This window comes from Meles meles, chromosome 4 (assembly GCF_922984935.1).
Source record: "Meles meles chromosome 4, mMelMel3.1 paternal haplotype, whole genome shotgun sequence".
NCBI classification, from domain to species: Eukaryota; Metazoa; Chordata; class Mammalia; order Carnivora; family Mustelidae; genus Meles; species Meles meles.
Window position 1 is genome coordinate 89955945 of NC_060069.1, and position 22541 is coordinate 89978485.

The window sequence follows — 22541 nt, forward strand, 5'->3', positions numbered from 1 at the left end:
GGGCTCGATCCTCACGACCTGAGCCGAAGGCAGAGGCTTGAACCCACTGAGCCACCCAGGCGCCCCCAATTTTCTTTTTTAACAATATTTCTGAACATTGAAATACCTTGCATTCCTGAAATAAATATATGTTTATAATATATACAGTATGTATAACTTTTTTAGATGTATTTATACGCAAGGGTCTTATGGGTTTTAAGGGGTTTTTTTTGTTGGTTTTTTTTTGCTCTTTTAGCTTCCTATTTTCATGGCTATTAGCCTTCTCTTCTAATTTTATTTAATTGTTTTTTTTTCACTGTTTATATCTTTATTTGGGTGAACAAGTAATTTGTCTTTTCAGTTACTTCAAGTAGCTAGTTGAATTTATTTGTTCTACATTTTACCTGTTTTCTAATTTTAATCTCTGTCTTCTGCTTCATTTTGTATTTTTTCTTCTTTCTCTACATTTTTCATTTGCATGTTCAATTGCATGTTACTCTAATTTTTAAAACTCAAATTTTTATTTGTTATGGTTTCCTAAATTTTATTTTAAGAAATTCTTCAGTTTTGCTTTTATATACCTTTAGAAAGAAAATTTGTTTAATATAGCCCTTTACTATCCTATTGGAGAACTCTTGTTTTGTATTTATTTATAGTTTATAGAAAAATTAGCTCACTAAAAGAAGCTGTTTTTTTCCAACCATGAACATTTCAATATTAATTGCTAAGCATAAGGACTATTTTTTTAAAAAAGATTTGATAGAAAGATAGAGAGCATGAGTGGGGATGAGAAGCAGAGGGAGAAGGAGAAGCAGACTCTCTGCTTCCCAATGTGGGGCTGGGATCATGACGTGAGCCAAAGGCAGATGGTTAACCTACTGAGTCACACAGACAGCCTACATTAGGACTATTTTTAAATATATTATAATATCTCTAAAAATAAATTATAACTCATTAATATCATTTAATATTCTAAATCTAACATTAGTAAATTACATCTAAAAAGAGGAATTTTTCTTCATTAACTACTCAGTTACCCTAAAGTGCACTTGGTACATGAAAGTAATGTATATGTGTGGCCCTTTCTCTTTACTTACCAGGTGACAGAATAATGAATTTTTCTCTAGTATTCTGCAAAGGAGACCAATGAGATTTTTTAAAATCAAATCTTCAAAGTCAAAGGAAATTAACTTCTATAACGAACAATTAGAAGATTTTAGCAGCTTGACACTTAGTGTTTGATCATACCACAGTCCAATATAGTTGTCAGAGGGGGTATGGTACCCGCCACAGGGTCTGTCAGGACACAGATCCCTTTCATCTTGAGATGCTTCCATCTTCAACAAAGTTTCCAGAGTCTGCAGGAAGGAAAAGATAAAGTGCATAGATAAAACTTGTTTGTTCTTAACTTTCTTAACCCAGAAATGGTATACCATTTCTTCTGTATCTTCCACTGGTAATACTTCATTACAAGGCCACATCTCTATGGAAAGGGATAGAAAACACAGATTAGCTGAGTGCTGGGGAGGGAAGGAAACGGATCGAGATAATATGTGATACAGTCTCTGTCACAAGAACTGTTCGGGTCAGAAACTGTAAAGAGTCTGAAAATGTACCCTACTTATAAGCTAATAGGTCACTTTCATATATATATATATATATATAATATACATACACACATAACACAAATACTATATATGTGTTATATATATGTAATATATATAAATAAATGTATGGCATGCTAACATATTTTATATACAGAAAACATAAAACCTATGGGTCAGACACAAACACTTATTACTGAAAGCAAAAGCAGCAGCCATAGCAACATTTTGTGTTGGTTTCCCAAGCTACAATCCCTGAAGGACAATGTATTAGGGGCCAGAGGGTACTTGCACATGCAAGGGGGGGGATTATAGAAGAGGAAACTTAAAAATTAAGAAATTGATCATATATAGGGCTGCTATTGATTTTCTCAACTCTCCCTCCCCCAGAGAAAGAGGAATGTTATCTTCACTCTGTAATATTGGCAAATATTTTCTGGAGATGTGGAAGAGATGTTTCTATCTTTACTACCCTAAACCATGTCTGGAGGACAGATGTCTATAAACTTTACTATCTGGAATATCTCCTTGTTCAACTATTCTCAAATTAGAAATGTGAAATATTCATAGATAATGGTCTTCTAACAAGAACCCAACAAAAACTTTTTTTAAAAAATCAGACTTTTATAAAAATGATAAATTTATTAACTGCCTTCCCAACACTTAGTTTGGCAGAAAATATTTATAATCAAACACATTGTATAAAGATATCTGTATTATTTTATTTGGGGTATTTGCTGTCTTCTATTATACTAATCTAATTTACACTGCTGGTACATTGGAATGTCTCCTTTACATTATTCTAGAACCTCTGGGTGATGGCACAGCCACTATTTCTTTCCTTGCAAATTCTGTTCTCACCAAACAGAGCTGTTTGTCTTTTCCCTGTCCTGGCCTATGTGTTACAGTGTATCCACACTTCTCAAAATGGAATGATTTTCTCCTTTCTCTTTAAATTCAAAACCAACCAGTCCTTTTCGACTCATTGATCATCACTTGCAGGATAAAATTTTTTTCATCCCATCTAGGATGTGGATTAATGAGGTAATGTATGTAAGTGCCTAGCATAGAGCCTGACATTATGACATAATAAATTGTAGTTTATTTTTCTTCCTCTAGACGCCCACAATATTGTCTAAGTACCTACCACTTTTAATCATGTGTTAGAGATTGGCATTTGTATTACCTCTCCTATCAGACAACTGATTCTTCAGTGACATAAGCCACCTTCAGTGACATAAGCACTGCAGAGGATTACAGAACCCTCTGCAGAGCTTAGCTTAGTGCCAGAATGAATTAATAATACAGTAGAAAGGTGGATAGATTCAGTGACTAAATGAGTGACTGAATAAATGGATTTTAGTACTATTAAAAGCAAATGTTTATATAGCACATAATATGTAAAAAATCTTGTTTAAAATTCTAGATATGCTTTTTTGCTTCTTTAATCTTTAAAATAATCCTGCAATGTAGATTCTACTATTTTACTGAGTAGCAAATTAAGATACTGATGCCAAAAGAGGTTAAGTAACTTGCCCCAGTTATTCAGTTCATTAATGGCTGAACAGTCTTCAAATCCAAGCCAAGTAGATACCCCTAATATTACATTATCTTGAATAAATGATTATGGTGAGGGAAGGACGTATTAACTGACTGGTAGCTCTTCTTCCATGATAGTGGATAAGGACATGCTCTTAGTAAATACGAAACAAAGGGCATGATCTTCTGTTACGTAAAGAGAAATGGAGAGATAGTTAACATGAAATCTTTTGCAAATATCTGGGCTGCTGCTGCTGCTGGCATTCCTGCTCAGTGACTCAAAAAAAAAAAAATTTTATGCAAAACAGCTGAATCCATGGGGAAGTAAAATTTATTACTGCCATACTGAAATGTATGTGTGAAAGTTGCTATGAGGATAAAGATTTCATGTTCTCACCATAACAATGACAATAACAAAATGGTAATTATGTGAGGCAGAGGAGGTGTTAACTAACCTTATAGTGGTAAACATTCCTATATATGTATATCAAGTCATCACATCGTATACCTTAAACATATACTATGTCATATATCAACTATATCCTTTTAAACTGGAAAAAAAATTATTACTAATTATGGCTATGGTGTCCAAACCCAGTGTCCGCACCTGTTGAAAGATGAATCTTGATGAGCCACGGAAGTCTTTCTGCCCAAACCATCATCTGGCTTGTTTCTTACCCCATGTTCCTTTCCTCGGGCTCCCAGTTTGGTTTCTGGGTCGGATCACAAACCTAAGACGGAAGACATTTTTAGGCCTGCCTTGTTATACTAAATGTATGAAATTCAAAGGAGTGTAACCCCAAGGAAAATTCAGAAGTTGTTGTTGGGCTTAAACACAGAAAGAGAGAATAATGCCTCTCTTTCCAGGTAAATTAAAGGGAGGAAAAAAACATCTTTGAAATGCTTCATAGGCCTAAATGGTAAAATTGGACTTTGGCAAATACCTGGATAAATATGACGTTTCTTCTTCCATCACCTAAAACAAGAATAGTTCAAATTTTGTCTTTACCCATTCTCTTATAAGTCCAACCTATAGTGGATGCTTAGGCAGCGGCTCAACTCTGCTTCCAGGCTAGCTCCACAGACCCCCTCAGCAGTCCATTCTAAATGTGGTCCACAGGAGAGCATTCTAATTTTAAAGGATTTTAGAACAAGGCTTCATTTTTATGTTTTCATGAGTTGACTTTTACCACAGTAAGTCAATGGGCTTTTTGACTCTTAAAGAGGAAAGCTATAGTTTGACATTATAATAAATTATTATCAATGTTTACTTAAATTTTAAATTTTTGGAAGATAACAACAACATGAAAAATAGTCAATAAACTATGATACCAAGGTCAACAATTTTTAGTATTAAAATCAATTTACAGTATGTTTGCTGGAGGTGCACATAAATTTGAAGAAGCAGTAAGTGTAAACAGAATAGCTGATTTCTTGGATGCACTCCAATATAATTATAGCTATTCACCCTTGTGACTATATGTGTGCACAGCTTAAAGCTATTTCCCTGCCCCAAGCCACACTATTTTTTTAGATAGGTTTGCAATTGATTGAAATGCAAAATCTCTGTAAACTAGGAAAAATACAATCTAAAATAAATATACAAGTAAATTTAAATACTAGATTAAACATGTATTTTGGCATCCATGTCAATTCATAGCCTGTAATCTCATGACTTGGAATTGAGTTATCTCTAAGTATTTAATCACAAAATAGTGTATTTCTAATAGGCAATTGTGAAAAAAAATCATCAATCACATTTATTACAAACATCTCATAAAACAGCAAAACGTTTATGGGATTGTAGAAGGCAGCTAGGTTTTTCTGTAATGTATAAAGATTTGCATATATAAAAAAAAACCAGCAGGCAGCAAACAAGGTTTCTCTGTTTTCCAAAAAGTAAAATTGCATTTGATATAATATCTACTTAATTTTTATTAAAAAATAATAAACATATTTTTCTGGTGATAGCATTGATCATCATCATAGTCTAATAAGTTTGTATTTTGAAATAACTAAGCTCAAACCTTAACATATAGAAAAAAATTCTTTCTCCAGCCCCAGGGGTAAATCAGAGCTTCTCAAACGTATTTGTGATGTTAAATTATATTACCTTGTATTTCATGCAGATATATGCATCTGTGAAATTGTTATTGTTTTTTATTATTGTTTTGTTTTCTATGATGAACATATTTAAGTGAAAATAGTGGTCTCAAAATAATTCTGTTTTATTAGTTTACATAGCTGGCATTGTTTGTATGTGGGTAAAAATAAAATGTGATTTCATGGAGAGAAAGTGGAGCTCTTTTATCTGTAGCCTTAAGGCCACCAACTGTCTATACCTTAATCCACTAATCCCCTCTGTAATCATGTGTTCACGTGCTGTGCCAACACTCAGAAATCATTCTAAGAAAGGGTTTCTTAGTCAACAGTACATTCACTATAGGTTGTATGCTATAAAATGGCTACTAAAATATTTGAATATTTACATACTATCATTGAAAGCAAACATCTTTAGGCATATCTTTTCCTTTAAAAAAAACAAATGTCATTAAAATTGAAGAAACAAGAATAAAGAGTTAAATGAATGACATCACACTGTATAAATCTGCAGGATTTTTTACATTTGGCTTTCAACTAATTTTTTTTAAAGATTCTGCCTTTTATTTACTTATCAGAGACTAGATTTAATTTCTGTATACTGCAAAGAATTCTCCATGTTAAGATATTGATATAACAAATTGCTGAATGTTTTAGTGATTGATTCTTGCTGACCAAAATGGGCTTTCACATTAGAAGTCTTTCTTTTTTTCCCTAGAAGGCACCTGCTGAGACAGAAGTCGGACTGCCACACAAAAGAAATATATGGTTTCTTCAACTGGCTCCATGTAGCAATTTGCAATGCTATCAAAAATTGCATTTTTTAATGAAAATTACCTAAGGATTTGGCCAAAAAAACCCTTTGGTTAAAATGGACTAACTACCCATTCTCGGGCAGTATTAGCATACTGATTGGCCGTTACTTCTGTCACTCTTCTGCCTACAAAATTATGACAGGCCCCACAGCAGGAAGCAAATGATCATTAATACCCTGTCCTCTGGGACACAATAAACTGCCATTCACTTGCATACAAATAAAATATACAAGGCTTGTCAGCAAGGGGACAAAAGGGAGAGATGCTTTTGCAAAATGGTGTGATAACAACTGTGTGATGGGACCACTCAAAGGGTTTTGTTTTTCGGTATATCTCATCGTGGTAGGAAAATTCTTATATATAGATTTCCTTTTAAAATATCCTATCATTCTCTACTTGAGCTCTTTGAGTTCTTCACTCAAATGATAAAATCTTGCTTCTAAGGAGAAAAAATTTTATAATCGTATAATTAATTCCACAACACAGAAAGCATAAAAAATTCTGAAATTCCATTAAAACATAAGACAATGCAGTTTTTTCACTTCAAATATAATGTGCAGGCACTGTCTGGTTAATGCATTTGAATAACCCTGTTACAATTAGTAGGGATGAAACATACCTCAATATCATATACTTGATGTGATGGGATCAATAAAAATAAAACACAATTGGAAAAAAGATACATGCATGGTATTACAGTTGAAACTCTACTGTCTATTTATTACACTAAAAGGTATGGTCAAATTAAAATTTAATAAAATACTGTCATATGACTGAGATTGTATATTCTTATCACCAGACAATATGAGATTGAGGGATAAAATAACAGCAATACTTTATAAAGAATAATGAATGCTTAAGTCCTTCTATATTTATTAAAACAACAATTAATCAGATAAATGTTTAATTTTCAATCATCTAACCTAAATTTTTCCTGAAAGCAGGAGAGAATACAAATATTCCTGGCAGATCCAGATGCTTGTTGTAGATTGTATACTCACAGTCTAGACCTATAAAGGCATTATTTTTAACTTGAGAAGGTATAGAATGAGCATATTTAGATTCTTCAAATTTGGGTTGCTTAATTAGTTTAATTTATTGCTTTTCCTAAATTTTTGTTCTCCTTGTGAATTTCCAATGAAACAGACAGATGTTATGCTCAGGGATTTGAAAGTAGGTATTTATATACTCCCAACTTATAAATCAACTTTCAAAGAGTTCGATAAGAGACAGTTGCTGATTATATCATTTAAACTCTAGGCTGAAAGGAACAAACTACTAATACCCCAGCAACATAGATGAATATCAAATGCATTATGCTTAATGAAAGAAGCAGATTCAAAAGTCTATATAATGTATGATTCTATTTTTATGACATTATCTAAAAGGTAAAACTATAAGGACAAAAAAATAGGTCAATGTTTTCCAGGAGCTGGAGCTGAGAGAAAATTTGACTACAAATAAGCAGAAGGAATTTTTGTATGTGGTGGAGCTATTCTATATCTTGATTTTAGTGACAGTCACACAGTGATGTGCATTTGTCAAAACTCATAGAATTGTACACTAAAATGAGCGAATTATACTGTATGTAAATTATACCTCAATAAATCTTACTCTAAAAAAAGAACAACTCTAGTCTTAGGAACATCAGGAGAACATCAGAATATTCTGAATTAAGGTCATTTAGTCTGGGCAAAGCAGCAGAAATGACAGTCATATCTTTAGAATTGGGCAGTTAGAAGCAGTTTTTGTAATTGCCCGTAGTGATACAGCTCCCAATGTTGAATGTTAGAAGACTGAGAGTAGATTAAAAAATACTCATTGCTATTTTAATGTCTCCCTCCAGTAGCATCAAGCAACATTTCAATATATTAGTTAACACATTTTACCAGACATAGAGATTATCATCTTCAATGAGAAAAGAAAAAGTGTCAGAGAATGCAGTTCTGTTAGGCACACTAACTCCTTCCCCTTTCCTTGACTTGCAGAAGCAAGGTGGGAACACATTTAGGCCTTAGGCCCAATTTTATCACAACACAGACTACTATTAAAAATATTACATTGAAACTATAAAATTGAAAGAAAAAGATCAATAGTAAAATTTCTATGAATGGACTTAGTAACAGATTAGTCATGTTAGAGATATATCAGTAGAAAAACATGTAGAATGAAGCATGGAAAGAAAAGAGGATAGAAATTTAGAAATAGAAAGAGAAGAAAGCATATATGGGAAATGGGAAATAGAATTACATTTAATTGAAGTCACAAAAGAAGAGGAAAGAGAGAATGGAGTAAAGATATATTTGAAAAAAAATACGGCTGAGAATTTCCCAATTGTGAAAATAGACATCACACCTGAGCTTCAAGATATCTGCAAACATCAGGAAAATATCTACAAAAAATGCCACCAAAGGGTGGCATTATAGTAATTATTATATTATAGTAAAAGTGCTGAAAATTAAAGAGAAGGGAGGGGGAAAAGCTATAAAAACAGATTCTTAAAAAATAAAATAGTGACAACCAATTTTCAATAGATAAAATGGAAACCAGAAGACAATATAGCAATAGTTCAGGTGCTATAAGAATATAATTGACATATTAGAAGTTACACTTCACCAACCCTCAGAAAAAAAAAAATAAAGATATTTTTCAGTCAAAAATAAACTGAAAATGGTTATTACCAGTTTTGAAAAAAAAAGAAATACTAGTGAGAATTCTTCAAGTGGAAAAGATATTATCCCAGAAAAATAGCACAATTATCTAGAAAGGAATAAAAAACAACAGGAAAGATATTTGAGAAACTCTAAATAAACATTGACTTTAAAATTCAAAGTCACATGGGGATAAAATATTGAAATAATTCAACTTTATGGAATAACACCTCAAATGCAGGAAGGGGTTAAATAGAGTTAAAGTTTTGTAGCGTTCTTGCATTATCCAGGAAATGGAAATAGTACTAATTTAAGGTAAACTGTAATGAGTCTAGAATGCATGCTGAAATCCCTAGTGCAGCACTACTGAATAGAACTTCTGCAATAATAGATGTGCTTCATAATCTGTGCTGTCCTATTTTACAGTCATTAGCCACATGTGACTTATTGAGCACATGAATTGTGGCAAGTGTGATGGAGGAACTGAAATTTTAAAATTATTTAATTTAAATTGCTGCATGTGTCGAGCATTTACTGTATTGAACAGTGCAGCTCTAGAAAAATCACAGGAAAGAATAAAAGATTATATGATTAACAAGCACATGGAAGGGGAAATGACATAATTTTTTAAAAAACAAGCTTTATTCAAAAAGGGACAGGAAGGAGGGAAAAAAAACAAGAAAAATAAATAGTAAGTAGTAGATTTAAACCCAATTAGAAAAGAAATTACATAAAATGTGAATGGAGGAGCTACTCACAAGAAAAGTCTATAAAAATAACTATTTTTCTTATAAGAGATACACTTTAAAAATAAAATCACAGAAATTTTAAGTGTAAAGTTTTGAAAATATATACCATGTATATGCTGACACCTCCCCCCCCAAAAAAGCCTATAAAATATCAGAAAACGACTTTAAGGCAAAAGTATTATTGGAGATTAGAAGGGACATTTTAAAATTTGAAGAGTCAATTCAATAGAAAGATATAAAATCCCAAGTTTGTAAACACCTAATAACATGCTACTAAACAATGAAAGGGTCAACCATGAAATCAAAGAGGAAACTTTTTAAATGCCTGGAGACAAATGAAAACAAAAACACAATGGTTCAAAATCTTTGGGATGTAGCAAAAGCAGCTCAAAGAGGAAAGTTTATAGCAAAATAAGCCTACTTCAAGAAGCAAGAAAAATCTCATATAAACAACATGATGGAGCTAGAAAAAGAACAGCAGCGTAAAAACTCAAAACCAATAGAACAAAGGAAATAATAAAGATTGGAGCAAAAATAACAAACTAGAAATTTTTTAAAAATCAATAGAACAAATTAATGAAACAAGCATCTAGTTCTTTAAAAAGATTAACAAAATTGATAAGCCTTTAGCCAGACTGATAAAAAGAGAGGACTCAAACAAAACCAGAAATCAAGGAGGAGAACCAACCCTACAGAAATAGAAAAGATTATAAGAGAAAACTATAAAAATTATATGTCAACAAATTGGACAACCCAAAAGAAATGGATAAATTCCTAAAAACATATAATCTCCTAAAATTGAATTAAGAAGACATAAAAAATCTGAGCACACTAATTGCCAGCAACGAAACTGAATCAGTAATCAAAAAAGGTTGCAGGATACAAAGTCAATATACGGAAACCCTTTGCATTTCTGAAGCAGCCAGCAGAAAGAGAAATTTGAAAACAATCCCATTAACAATTGCACCAAAAATAATAAACTATCTAAAGATAAACTTAACCAAAGATGTGAAAGACCTGTACTCTGAAATATATAAAACACTGATTAAGGAAGTTGAAGACAACACAAATAAATGGATATTCCATGTTCATGGATTAGGAAAACAAATATTGTTAAAAGGACCATACTACCCAAAGCATTCCACAGATTTAATGCAATATCTATCAAAAAAACTGAATAGCACTTTTCACAGAACGAGAACAAATAACCCTAAAATTATATGAAATCACAAAATACCCGAAATAGCCAAGCAATCTTTAAAAAGAAGAACAAAACTGGACGCATAACAATCCCGGATTTCAAGATCTACTACAAAGCTGTAGAAATCAAAATAGTATGGTACTTGCACAAAAATAGACACCTAGATCAATGAGCAGAATAGAGAGCTCAGAAATAAACCAAAGCTTGTATGGTCAATTAATATTTTAACAAAGGAGGAAGAATATGTAGTGGGGAACAGATAGTCTCTCCAACAAATGGTGTTGGGAAAACTGGACAGCAACGTGCAAAAACCTTAATGGACCAGTTTCTCACACCACACACAAAAATAAACCCTAAATTGTTTAAAGGCCTAAAAATGAGACCTGAATCCATAAAATCCTAGAAGAAAGAATAGGAAATAATTTCTCTGACATCAGCTATAGCCGTGTTTTTCTAAATATGCCAAAATTTTCGGACGACATAAAAATAAAAAAACTTCTGCACAACAAAGGAAACAATCAATAAAACTAAAAGACAACCTTTCGGTTGTCTTCTCTTAGGAGAAGGTATTGGCAAATGACATCTGATAAAGGGTTAATATACAAAATATGTAAAGAACTCCTACAACTCAATACCAAATAAACAAATAACCGAGTTAAAAAATGAACAGAAGACACGAACAGACATTTCTCCAAAGAAGACATGCAGATAGCCCACAGACACATGAAACAATGTTCATCACTGATCATCAGGGAAATACAAATCAAAACTACAGTGAAATGTCACCTCACTTGTCAGTAAGACTAAAGTCTAAAATATAAGAAGCAACAAGTGTTGGGGAAGATGTGGAGAAAGAGGAACCCTTGTTCTCTATTGATGGCAATGCAAACTGGTGCAGCCACTGTGGAGAACAAGTGGAGGTTCCTCAAAAAGTTAAAAATAGAATTACCTATGATCCAGTGGTTCTGCTAATGAGTATTTACCCAAAGAATACAAAAAACACTAATTTGAAAGAATAAATGCCCCTCTATGTTTATTGCAGCATTATTTACAATAGCCAAATTATGGAAGCAGCCTAAGTACCCATGGGCAGATGAATGGATAAAGAAAATGAGGCATATATATATATATATATATATATATATATGAATATTACTCAGCCATAAAAAATGAAATCAAGCTCTTTGTGACAACATGGATGGACCTAGAGGGTGTAACACTAAATGAAATAAATCAGAAAAAGATAAATACCATATGATTTCACTCACATGTGGAATTTAAGAAACAAAACAAAGAATAAAGAAAAAAAGAAACAAACCAAAAAACAGACCCTTTAAGATAGAAAACAAACTGATGGGTACCAGAGGGGTGGTAGGTGAGGGAATGAGTGAAATTGGTGAAAGAGATTTAATATTGTGATGAGCACTGAGTAATGTATAGAATTGTTGAATCACTAAATGTACACCTGAAATTAATATAACAATGGATGTTAATTAGAAAATAATAATAAAAGAAATAGTCTGTGTTCTTCCACATATTTTTTATAAGGTGAACAAATTTGCTGACAGCTTAGATATGTTGTGAGACAAAAAGTCAAGGATAATTCCAAGTATTTGACTTTAAGCACCTGGAAGAATGAACATTTTAGGTGAATCAGGTTGTGGAGAATAAAAATCGAACTCAATTTTGTAGCTATTGGGTTTAGTATACCTATTGGGCATCCAAGTGAAGCTGTTGGGTACATCACTGCATATACAAATCTGGATTTCAGGGGAAAACTCTGGGCCTGAGATATGAATCTGGGAGTCAATATCACTCTGATGTTTTTTAGAACCATGAAATCAACAGGGAAGTGAATGAGTTAGAGGAAAAAGAAGACCAAGAAATGAACCCTGGGGCACATCAACAATGAGGGAAAATTGAGAAGAGAAGGAACCAGCAAAAAAGAGACAGAAGGAAGGAGGAAAACTGCAAGACAGAAGTATTCTGTCAGGAAAATGAAGAAGAACACATACAAAATAAAAGAAAGATCAGAGGGTCAGATATGGTGATATTTGACTAATGAATTGAGCAATGTGGGATTATGTATGACTTGATGAGAACGCTTTTGGTGGAAGACTAACAACAAGGGTCGCATTGCATCTTATTTAAATGACACTTTGTGGATTTTAAAATGTATATGTCACAATTTAAGCAAGCAAAGGCAGATACAAAAGAGTAACTCTACTTTTAGAAAGAAAAGTAGGAGATGCCAAATGAAGTGTGTGCATTTTTGTTAACTGTACTTCTGGTGACTGTACAGGTCAGAAATTCTATTTTTTTAATCAATCTAATAAAATTGCAGAATTTGGGTGTGCCTGCATGGCTCAGTCAGGTAGACACCAGACTCTTGGTTTTGTCTCACGTCATGATCTCAGAGTCCTGAGATGAGCCTCGCCTCGGGTTCTGTGCTCAGTGTGGAGTCTCCTTGCACCACTCCCTCTGCTCCTCCCCATTGCTCTCTCTCTTCTTCTCTCATAAATAAATAAAATATATTTTTTTAATGCAGAATTTTGTTTTCCTTTTTTTTTTTTTAAAGCTATGACATTAGCACACAGGACACTTCATTGTTGTTTGTGGGGAAGAGCAGATGTCACTAACAGTATCTCGGAAGCTAGAGTGATACGGTGGGGAAAAACACCTTTCTCTTCTAGTTTTGAGAAACTTCCTCTTGGTACCCAGGAGGAGGGATTCCTTGATTTTGACATACGTCAGCTACTTTGGCACAGATGTCTTAGGGTGTGGACAAACTAAAATTCATTTTTTATATCCTCTTCTCCCTCTATCTTCAACATAGACTTGACTCCCTTAAGCTCAGAGACCTGCTGGAACTTGACTCCCAAAAATGGTTCCCAGTGTGTCAGGCAATCTGGACTTTGCAGTGTCACCATGGAGATGACATCCCTCAAAAGAGCTCCTTTTGTAGCTTATGGGATCTTCAGATTGATAGTTCTGACATTTTCATTTCATTTCCTGAAAGTCAGGGTCATCTTGTGAAAAGTTGTTGAGCAATATGCCAAACATTAACTGTCAAACCTCACTCTAAACTTTCCCTGTTCAGAGCATCACCTGAAGACTTCACTGGGGTTTATAGTAGCTTTCTGATTTTGATAGCCCATTGAAGAAGGGAGTTTGAAAGTTGTTATATACTGTCAATGACTGTCTGCTCATGTCCTGCCTGAAATACCACAATTGTTTATGAAAAATATCTTCAATAAAGCTGGAAAGAGTTCGGCTTAAAAAAAATTTTTAAATAAAAATGAAAGTAAATGCAGTAACTCTATGGTGTTAGAAGTCAGGAAAAATGACAATTTAGGGCAACTGTTTCTCAAAGGGAGCATAAAGAAAGCCTCTGGGGTGCAGGTATTATTATGTCCTGGGTGCTATTTTCATAAGTGTGTTCAGTTTGTGAAAAATAATCAAGCTATACACATATAATAAGAGCATTTTTCTGTTTTAAAAGCAAAAAAAAAAAAAAGGTGTGCATAAGAACTGGAGAATGAAATACAGAAAGTTCTTTAGAAAAACTGGCTGCGAATGGAAGCAAAGAAATGAGGTGATTGTTGGTAGAAGAAACAAAGTCCGGATTTGCTTTTTTGTTGTTTTCTTTCCTTTCCTTTCTGTTTGTGTGTGAGAGAGAATGTTTCTATGCAATCGGACAACACAGTTAAGAGAAAAACTGATCATGTAGGACAGAGAGAAAAGAATTTAGTTGGAATGCTGTCCCTGTGTAGCTTGAGCGGATGGGACCTAACACACAAGAGGAGAAGAGGTTTCAGATAGGAGTATAGAGAGTCCATTGATAGGACTAAGTGAGAAGACAGTTTGTGGATGAAACATATGTGTACAGATTTTTCTTTAAAATACTTTGATTTGTGTGGTCTCCCTATGGCACAGTTGGTTAAGCACTCGACTTGTTTCCGGCTCTGGTCATGATCTCAGGGTCGTGAGACTGAGCCCCATATCCGGCTCTGCACTCAGTGCAGAGTCGGCTTAAGTTTCTCTCCCTCTGACCCTCCCCCTCCACTCTTCCCTCTCTCTCTTTCTCTCTCTCTGTCTCTCAAATAAATAGATCTTTAAAATAATGAATTAATTTTAAAAAATAAAATACTTTGATTTTCCCAGTGAAACCGGAAGCAATGTCTGTGGCACCTGGGTGGCTCAGCGGGTTAAAGCCTCTGCCTTTGGCTCAGGTCACGGTACCAGGGTTCTGGGATCGAGCCCCGCGTTGGGCTCTCTGCTCATCCGGGATCCTGCTTCGCTTCCTCTCTCTCTGCCTGCCTCTCTGCCTACCTATGATCTCTGTCTGTCAAATAAATAAATAAGATCTTTAAAAAAAAAAAAAAAGAAAGAAATTGGAAGCAATGTCAGCAATAGGGAATGAGACTAGTTGGTGATGGTAAAGATGTGAAGAGATAGAGAAAAATAAGTAATAGCTAAAACAGTGTTAGAGGAATAGAAAATAGAGGTAGAGGAATAGAAAATAGAAATAAACTATGATTGCCAGGCAATATTTAAGTCTCACTTGAGTTTTTTGTCATTAATTTAAAGCAAATTTAATCAGCATAGTACCTTGTCTTTCTCCTACAATTCAGCTGCAGAGATCCAGGTATTGAGTTGGTGATGAGTCAAATTACATGCTGGCTTTGCTACGACAGTGCAAAGAAATAAGTGAAGTCCAAAGACAGGGGTATATGCATAGTAGTATTTGCATAGTAGTATTTGTAATGATTAAGCTATGGAAGTAAGAAGAGAGCAGTGAAAAAGTATCAGCATCAATATATTGGAGGTCTAATAAACTGAAAAACTTTTTGGAAACAGGGCATTAATTTATGTTATAATTATATATTATGTATGGAAATCATTATTGTTTTGTCAGCCAGTCTTAGTTATCTTCATTCACCATTCCTTTTTGCATGTAAACTCAATCTCTTCTTCCTAAAAATATCTCTTAGAAATTTTTTTTTAAATGAGAGTCTTTCAGTAGTGAATGGTTTTTTTTTTTTTTTTTTTCTGAAAATATCTTGATATTTTTTGAAAAATCTTGGTTTTCTGGAAATATTTGATTTTTCTGAAAATATCTTGAAAGGTGTTTTTGCTAGAAATTGGGGTTGATGGTTATTTTCTCTCAGCTCTTTCAAGATATATTCTTCTGTATTCTAGCTTCCAGAGTTGCTGCTGAGAGATCATGCTTCATTCTAATTACTATTCTTCTGTAGGTGAGTTCTCTTTTCACTCTGGGATTTTTTATAATCTTCCCATTTTCTTTGGTGTTCTTTAAATTTACCAGCACTTGTGTAAGTGTGGATTCATCTTTATTTATTTTGGGTTAGATTTTCTGGTCATACTGAATATGAAGGTGATTGTTCTTCATATATATCATCTGGGGATAAGTTTCATCTAAGTAGGATGGACTGTTTTAAAAGGGGGGAAAAGGGGAGCACCTGGGTAGCTCAGTTGATTAAGTGCCCAATTCTTGGTTTCTGCTCAGATCATGGTCTCATGGTTGTGGCATTGAGCCCTACGTAGACTCTGCTCAGCACGGAGTATGCTTCAGATTCTCTCTCCCTCTCCCTCCCACTCACTCTCTCTCTCTGTGTCAAGTAAATAAATGAAGCCTTTAAAATAAATAAAAATTTTAAAAAGAGGAGGCGAGAGAAGACTCCATAAAGAACCTGTAGCAGCCTACCTATATTTGTGAGACTCAAAAGATTTTCAACCTAACAACTCACATCTATTTTCATGCTTGACAAAAATATCTACACATAGTATGTTTGTGTACACAGTATGTAAACTACCATGAAAAACTCCTGGTATGATTGTGAATCATGGAATGTGAGATTTCATTGTATCACATTCATCTCTCTGAGTTCCTGTCCTGCTTCAAGCTTCAGGGTCAGCCAAGTTTGGTCCTTTTCCTTGAAACATTCTTCTAGATTGATTCAATCCAGACAGAATCTACTATCTCTGATTAAGGTAAATGAGCTCTAGCTAAAATACATTATTAATTAGCATTCTAGCATTGATACTCTGAGCCTCTCTTTCAATAAGTGAAATGGAAACCCTTGCCCGTAGTTAAAAGAAGTTCAGTCACCAGAAAATAGTTAAAGTGAATTGGAGACTGGATAGAAGTAAAAAGTACGCTGTACTGTTTGAAAGAATTTCTTGAAATATTCATGTATAAATCAGATATATCATTAACCATACACAGATTCCTATTTAGTGTTTTTAAAGTAGACTGAAGGTGAGGAAGTTCATTTACACATGGTTCATGATCTGTCTTATTTCAGATCATCACCAGCTTCCCAAAGAAAGGGTAGGATAATTTTCTAGTTATTCTTCCTGGATCCACAGTACCAAAGAATTGTTCAGGATGAAAGAGGGTGTTTGTTTCTGTGAATTCAAGGAAACTGTTCATGTTTGTCTGGCAAGATTCCTCTCTCAAGGCCTCTTCCAACACCCACCCTTCCCTGGTACATCCCTCACCCTGAGCCCTTTTTACCATTTCTCATTGTTACAGAAAATGTATTATATTCAAGGACACAAACTTTTTAAAATTTACTGAGTTTAACATACATATTTTACTCCATTTGTTTGAGCTATGCTGAGGTGAACAAAGAAATGTATAAAATATATCCACTGCCATGCCTAAGCTTCTCATATAATTTCTGGTTTTGCTAATGAAATGTCTGACAAAGTATGATAGAGTTGTTAGAAACAATTCTTTGGGAAACAGAAAGACCCGTATTGGAATACAGATGTAGTCACTTACTGCCTTATGTTTCGTCATCTATAAAATGGGACAGTCACCTAAGGTAAAATTAGCATAAGAAAATGAAGGTTAAGCCTCAGCACCCCTCAAAAGGACCAATGGACTCCTTTTGAGGCCCTGGGGAGGGCCTTCACATGTGGTCATAAAGTCTTTTATTTCTGTAAAATTTCATAAAAGGACAATCTTCTTGTCTTTTTCTTAAGAAGCTCCTTCCCCCAAATATTATGAGCTTCCTGTTTTTCCCACAAAACTTGGGCCTTTCATGATGATAATAATATAGGTACATATTTATGAAGAGAATTAAGAATTTATCTTTCTCCCTTTACCAACTAAATCCTCTTCATCATCCATATTTTAGTTTACTATCATTCCCTCAGAAGTTTTCCAGACCCCTTCTCCACCCCAGGTCAGGTATTGGGGTCAATGCTTTCTAAGCTTTCTGCACTTCTACCTGTTAACATCAAATTTAATTAAATAATTATTTCTCTAGTTGGTTGCTGTCACATATATGTCCTCTGCTAGGATATAAACTCTATAGAAGAGAGGTTTGAACCTATCATGTTTATCGCCATGTTTCCTATGCTTATAAGTGAATTAATAAATCAGTTAATTCATTCATCACTAATGGATTAACAATCAATGAATTAATCTGATACCCAGTAAATTCAATTAACTAATATTTTCTTTAATGCATACCCACTTCACTAATATACAAGTAAAACTGTAAGTTTTATGAAGATAATAACTAAAATGTATTTTAATTGAGATATTTTATTTTATATATAACGAAATCTTAGTGGCCTCAAATATAAGGGTAGTTATGGCAATTAAAATGCTTAAATGTATACAATTACTGTTGTATTTTATTTTAATTGATGGCTGGATTTCCTTTAAGTTTTATTTTTAGTTGATTTTATTTTAATTAACGGTTATGGATTTTTTTAAAGTACTACAAATAGATAATTACCACACAATTTATCTTAAGTAAAAAAGACCAAAATTCAATAAATAGACCATAAACTCAACTGTTAGTGTGTAGCTACTGAAATTAGCAGTGAGTGTAAAAATATCCTATTCAAGTTCTAGCTCAGACACCTATTGATGGTAGGATTTGAGGAAGGTTGCTTAACTTTTCTAACTTTCCTCATAAAATCATGACAATACTTACTTTGCTCTGTTAGCAAAGTAAGTCAATGAATAAAATTTAAGTAATAAAAAATAGTAAAACAAGTAATGATAAAATAATAAAACTTAAGTAAGTCAATGAGTAAAATCTTGCCACAATATTTGGCAAAGAGAAAGTGTTATTAAGTGTTAACTATTTTTATCTTTAAAACTATAAACAAATTTTAACTAAAAGTTCCAATCACACGAAGCTATTTGGCAATAACAAGCAGATAATGCTTTAGATTTGCTCAAAGAACATACTCTGGAAGTTTGTACTAATTATTTTAAGGACACTTCGGTTTGAGTTTCTATAGTACCTATTTTGCCTGACTCTGGTAGTACACAAGAAGATAAACGTCATGACAAAATACAACTTTGTTAGTTGCTATCTTAATGTGGAAAAAAATTAAAAAAATAATGATACTGATTAGGAACACATGCAATAGTAATCATCAGGGCAGACGCAATTCCTTACATGTTCTTTGAAAAGAGTACAGCCTTTTAGCTGAACTTTCTATGTTCAGTATCAAGACTGAAGCTTTTTTCCAGCTATGATTGGAAAACACTGTACTAGACATACCAGAATAAGAAAATGCTGCTGAACATACTTCAATAAACTTACGGGCAATGTGGAATGTCGTATCCTGAGAAAGCAGAAAACTTCTCATGAGAATGTTTGAAATGTCACTCGGGTTCAGTTTAGATCAGAGTGCAGGTGGCTCTACAAAGCCTTTGCTGGAGGCTTTGTGTTTATACAGTTGTTGCTTCCAGGATGGTATTGATTGGCTAGGCAACTAATAAAACAAGCAGCCCTGCTTTCATCTATGTGCATTTGGGGGATTTTGAAAGATAGAAAAGTGGTTTTAATTAGGACATGGTCCTTTCACTTATTTTACTTTTTAATTCTTTTTTTTTTCTTTCTTGACCATTCTAACCCACATCCTTCTCCTATTTGAGAATTTCTCTCCCTGTGCCTGATTCCAAAGCCACAGATGCTTTGGAAGACAAAGGATCCTAAGGAACGTTCTTCTTGGATTCTTAAAACAGAAACTCTTAACATTAGAAAAATCAACAAGCTTTAATGTCTCTATTTCATCAGTTTCAATTCAGAGTTACTCATTTGTAACGTAAGGCAATAGGGATCAAAGTTTCTCAGTGGAAAGTAAACTAAAACTTATAATAGAACTAATGAAAAAGACCCAATATAAAATGTTCTACAATTTACATGGCAGCTTCAATACATGAAAGCATGTTGTGCACTAAATCACTATATATGTGTGTATATACACCTATATATATGTATACATGCATATATGACCAATTTTTAAATTTATGTATATTTATATTTTTAAAATGTGTTCCTCTATACAGATTCTCTTAATTTATTTTTCATGTTTTTTTCTCACATGTTTTTGGTATTGCTTTCTATCTCTACTTTCTATATCTCCTTTTAAACTCTTCAAAAATTCATCTTTGATTTTATAATGAACATCCAAGGAAAACTAAACATGATATTCAAAATTTAATTCAAAGACTATAAACAGAATTTGTCAGATAGCCACACAGTATAAGCTGTTGGGGGGAAAGTGTTTTTTTTTTTTTCCCCCAAGAAAACTTTAAAAAATAGAACAAGGTGTCAAGTACTAAAAACTGACCACATAAATTTGCATATAAACCAGAATTAAAGTGTTTCCAAAGATGAACATAAAATGTAAAATACTAGTGTGATTCAAATGGTAATCAGCCAAGAAAATGATTCATCACATAATTACTATACTTTCTAGCTCAAATAAGACAATTCTTCTTTCATTTATAATTCATTTAAAGTATTTCATGACTCTAAAGAAAAAGACAAAAAACCATTTTGATAGACCTTCAACCATTTGTTGTCTTTTTTTAAGAGAAGGGGGAGCCTCATAGGGAGAGGGAGAGAGAGAATCGTGAGCAGGCTCCACACGCAGTGCAGAGCCTGACGCAGAGCTCAATCCCATGACCCTGAGATCATGACTTGAGCTGAAGTCAAGAGTGGGACACTTAACTGAGTCACCCAGGAACTTCACCCTTCGCTTATGTTTTTAAATACAAAATTCTGAGAATGCTTCTCACCCTGTGGCACCTGGGTCCGTAGCTGCAGCGTCACTTGGGAACTAGTCGGAAGTGCAATTCTCAGGTACTACCCTAGACCTACTACATCAGAAAATCTGAGGGTGAGACCCAGAAATCTGTGTTTTATAACAGCTTTCCAGATGATTCTGATGAACTCCTGCTTGAAAAGCACTAATAAACTGATTAATAATATTTACTCAGGAGACAGACTGACAATTCAAAGCTCCAGTTTGCTACCAATTAGCTCAGTGGTTATTGTCAAATAATTCTAATATATGTTCTTCTGTTTCCCTCTTGTAAAATGGGGCCAAAGTAGTATTATCTCATAGTGTTGTACTAAAGATTAAATGAATTAATACATGGAGAGCACCAAGGCCATTTTTGGATACAGAGATAACACTGAGTAAGTGTTATCAATGTTTCCATATTTTTGAAGCTAAGTTTGACTGAAAGTAAGGGACTTGGTCAAGGTCATACAGCTAGTGTCACTTAAGGAATAAAATCCCAATTTACTCATACATTGTGTTTATTTCATAGCTTGCAACTGGTGAAAAGCACCACATTTTCTTTAAATGACCAAATAGTAAACTAACCATTTACACATATGGTATCTTTACAAAATATGTGTCTTAGTCTGAATCTTCATTTTGCATTCTTAATTATATGTACTGAAAAGGCTATCAGCAACCTTTCAACAAAATGGTTAAGACATAGTAAACTTTTCACCTCTTTTTTCAAAGTAGGGATAACCATAAAGTAGCATTATTTCATAATCATTATAAATAGCATGTGTCAAAACTTATGGAAAGTTTTGTGGAAGAAAGATAATAAGAACATCATCTACTCTAATAACAAATAGAAACCTGTATCTTCTATGTTACATCAACAGGAAGAGAGTTAAGAGGTCCTAACAGAATATGTGATAACGTCTGGGGAAAGGAAGCAAGGAAACAATGAAAATAAGCATACATTACTATAATACTACTGCCTTAACAAGTAAGTTCAAACAGTACCAGAGTCACACACAAGAGGAAGTGTTGCAGGAGCTCCTTGGTCTGTGGACAGATTTTCTCCTTAGCAACAAAGGCTTCTTCTGCCTTGTGGCTCCAGTATCTTGAAAGGCTTTGTTGTAATCTTCACCCTGTTGGAAAAAGTGGAAAAGAACATGGAGTGTAGATTACCCACTTCCTAAAAGCTTTGGCCTAAAAATGGCACACCATCCATCCTCTCATACTTCCTCCACCTACAGCAGAGCTCAGTCATCTGGTCACACCTGCCTGCAGGGAGACCGGGGTGTACAGCTGTGTACTCACCACAACCAGCCGCGCTACAGTCATTCGCCTGATGCCAGATGTACTACCACATAGATGACACATAAAAGATAAACTTAGATATGACTATTTGAATTTTTTGTTCCTCACTTGCAGAGGTAAATCAGAATATCTGCATAAAATTCTCCATCCAATAAAATAAGGAGCAAACCCTCTTGTACATTACAGGATGACTGTAAGGATTAAATGAGAATGCATGTTACTTTATTTTAGCCTACTATCTACATAATAAGAGGTCAACACACTTCATACACGAACACACCTGGAAAAACAGGCCTGGAGGTCGGGTAAGGAAATGGAAGGAAAGCAAATAGTGTCTGAGTTCAAGAACTGAAAACAAAAAACAAGGTTGGAGATTTTCTTATCTATCAGAATTTTTAGATCATCATTTTAATTATGAGCTCTCTTAAGCTTTTCGTTCTTAAGTTACTCTATGGCACTGAGCTTAGTAGCTCATAATTAGCTCACAATTTCTCTTATTAGAGAAA

At 33.9% G+C, this 22541-nt stretch overlaps 1 long non-coding RNA gene across 1 annotated transcript; it reads right to left on the reverse strand.

Annotated features, from left to right (window-relative positions):
• Positions 1-1223: 1223 nt before the first annotated feature.
• On the reverse strand, positions 1224-21858 carry LOC123939771. Its single transcript, XR_006817973.1, has 3 exons — positions 21736-21858; positions 3730-3853; positions 1224-1337 (listed from the first exon to the last, which is right to left on the reverse strand). It is a non-coding gene; the product is annotated as an uncharacterized LOC123939771 (long non-coding RNA).
• Positions 21859-22541: the final 683 nt, after the last annotated feature.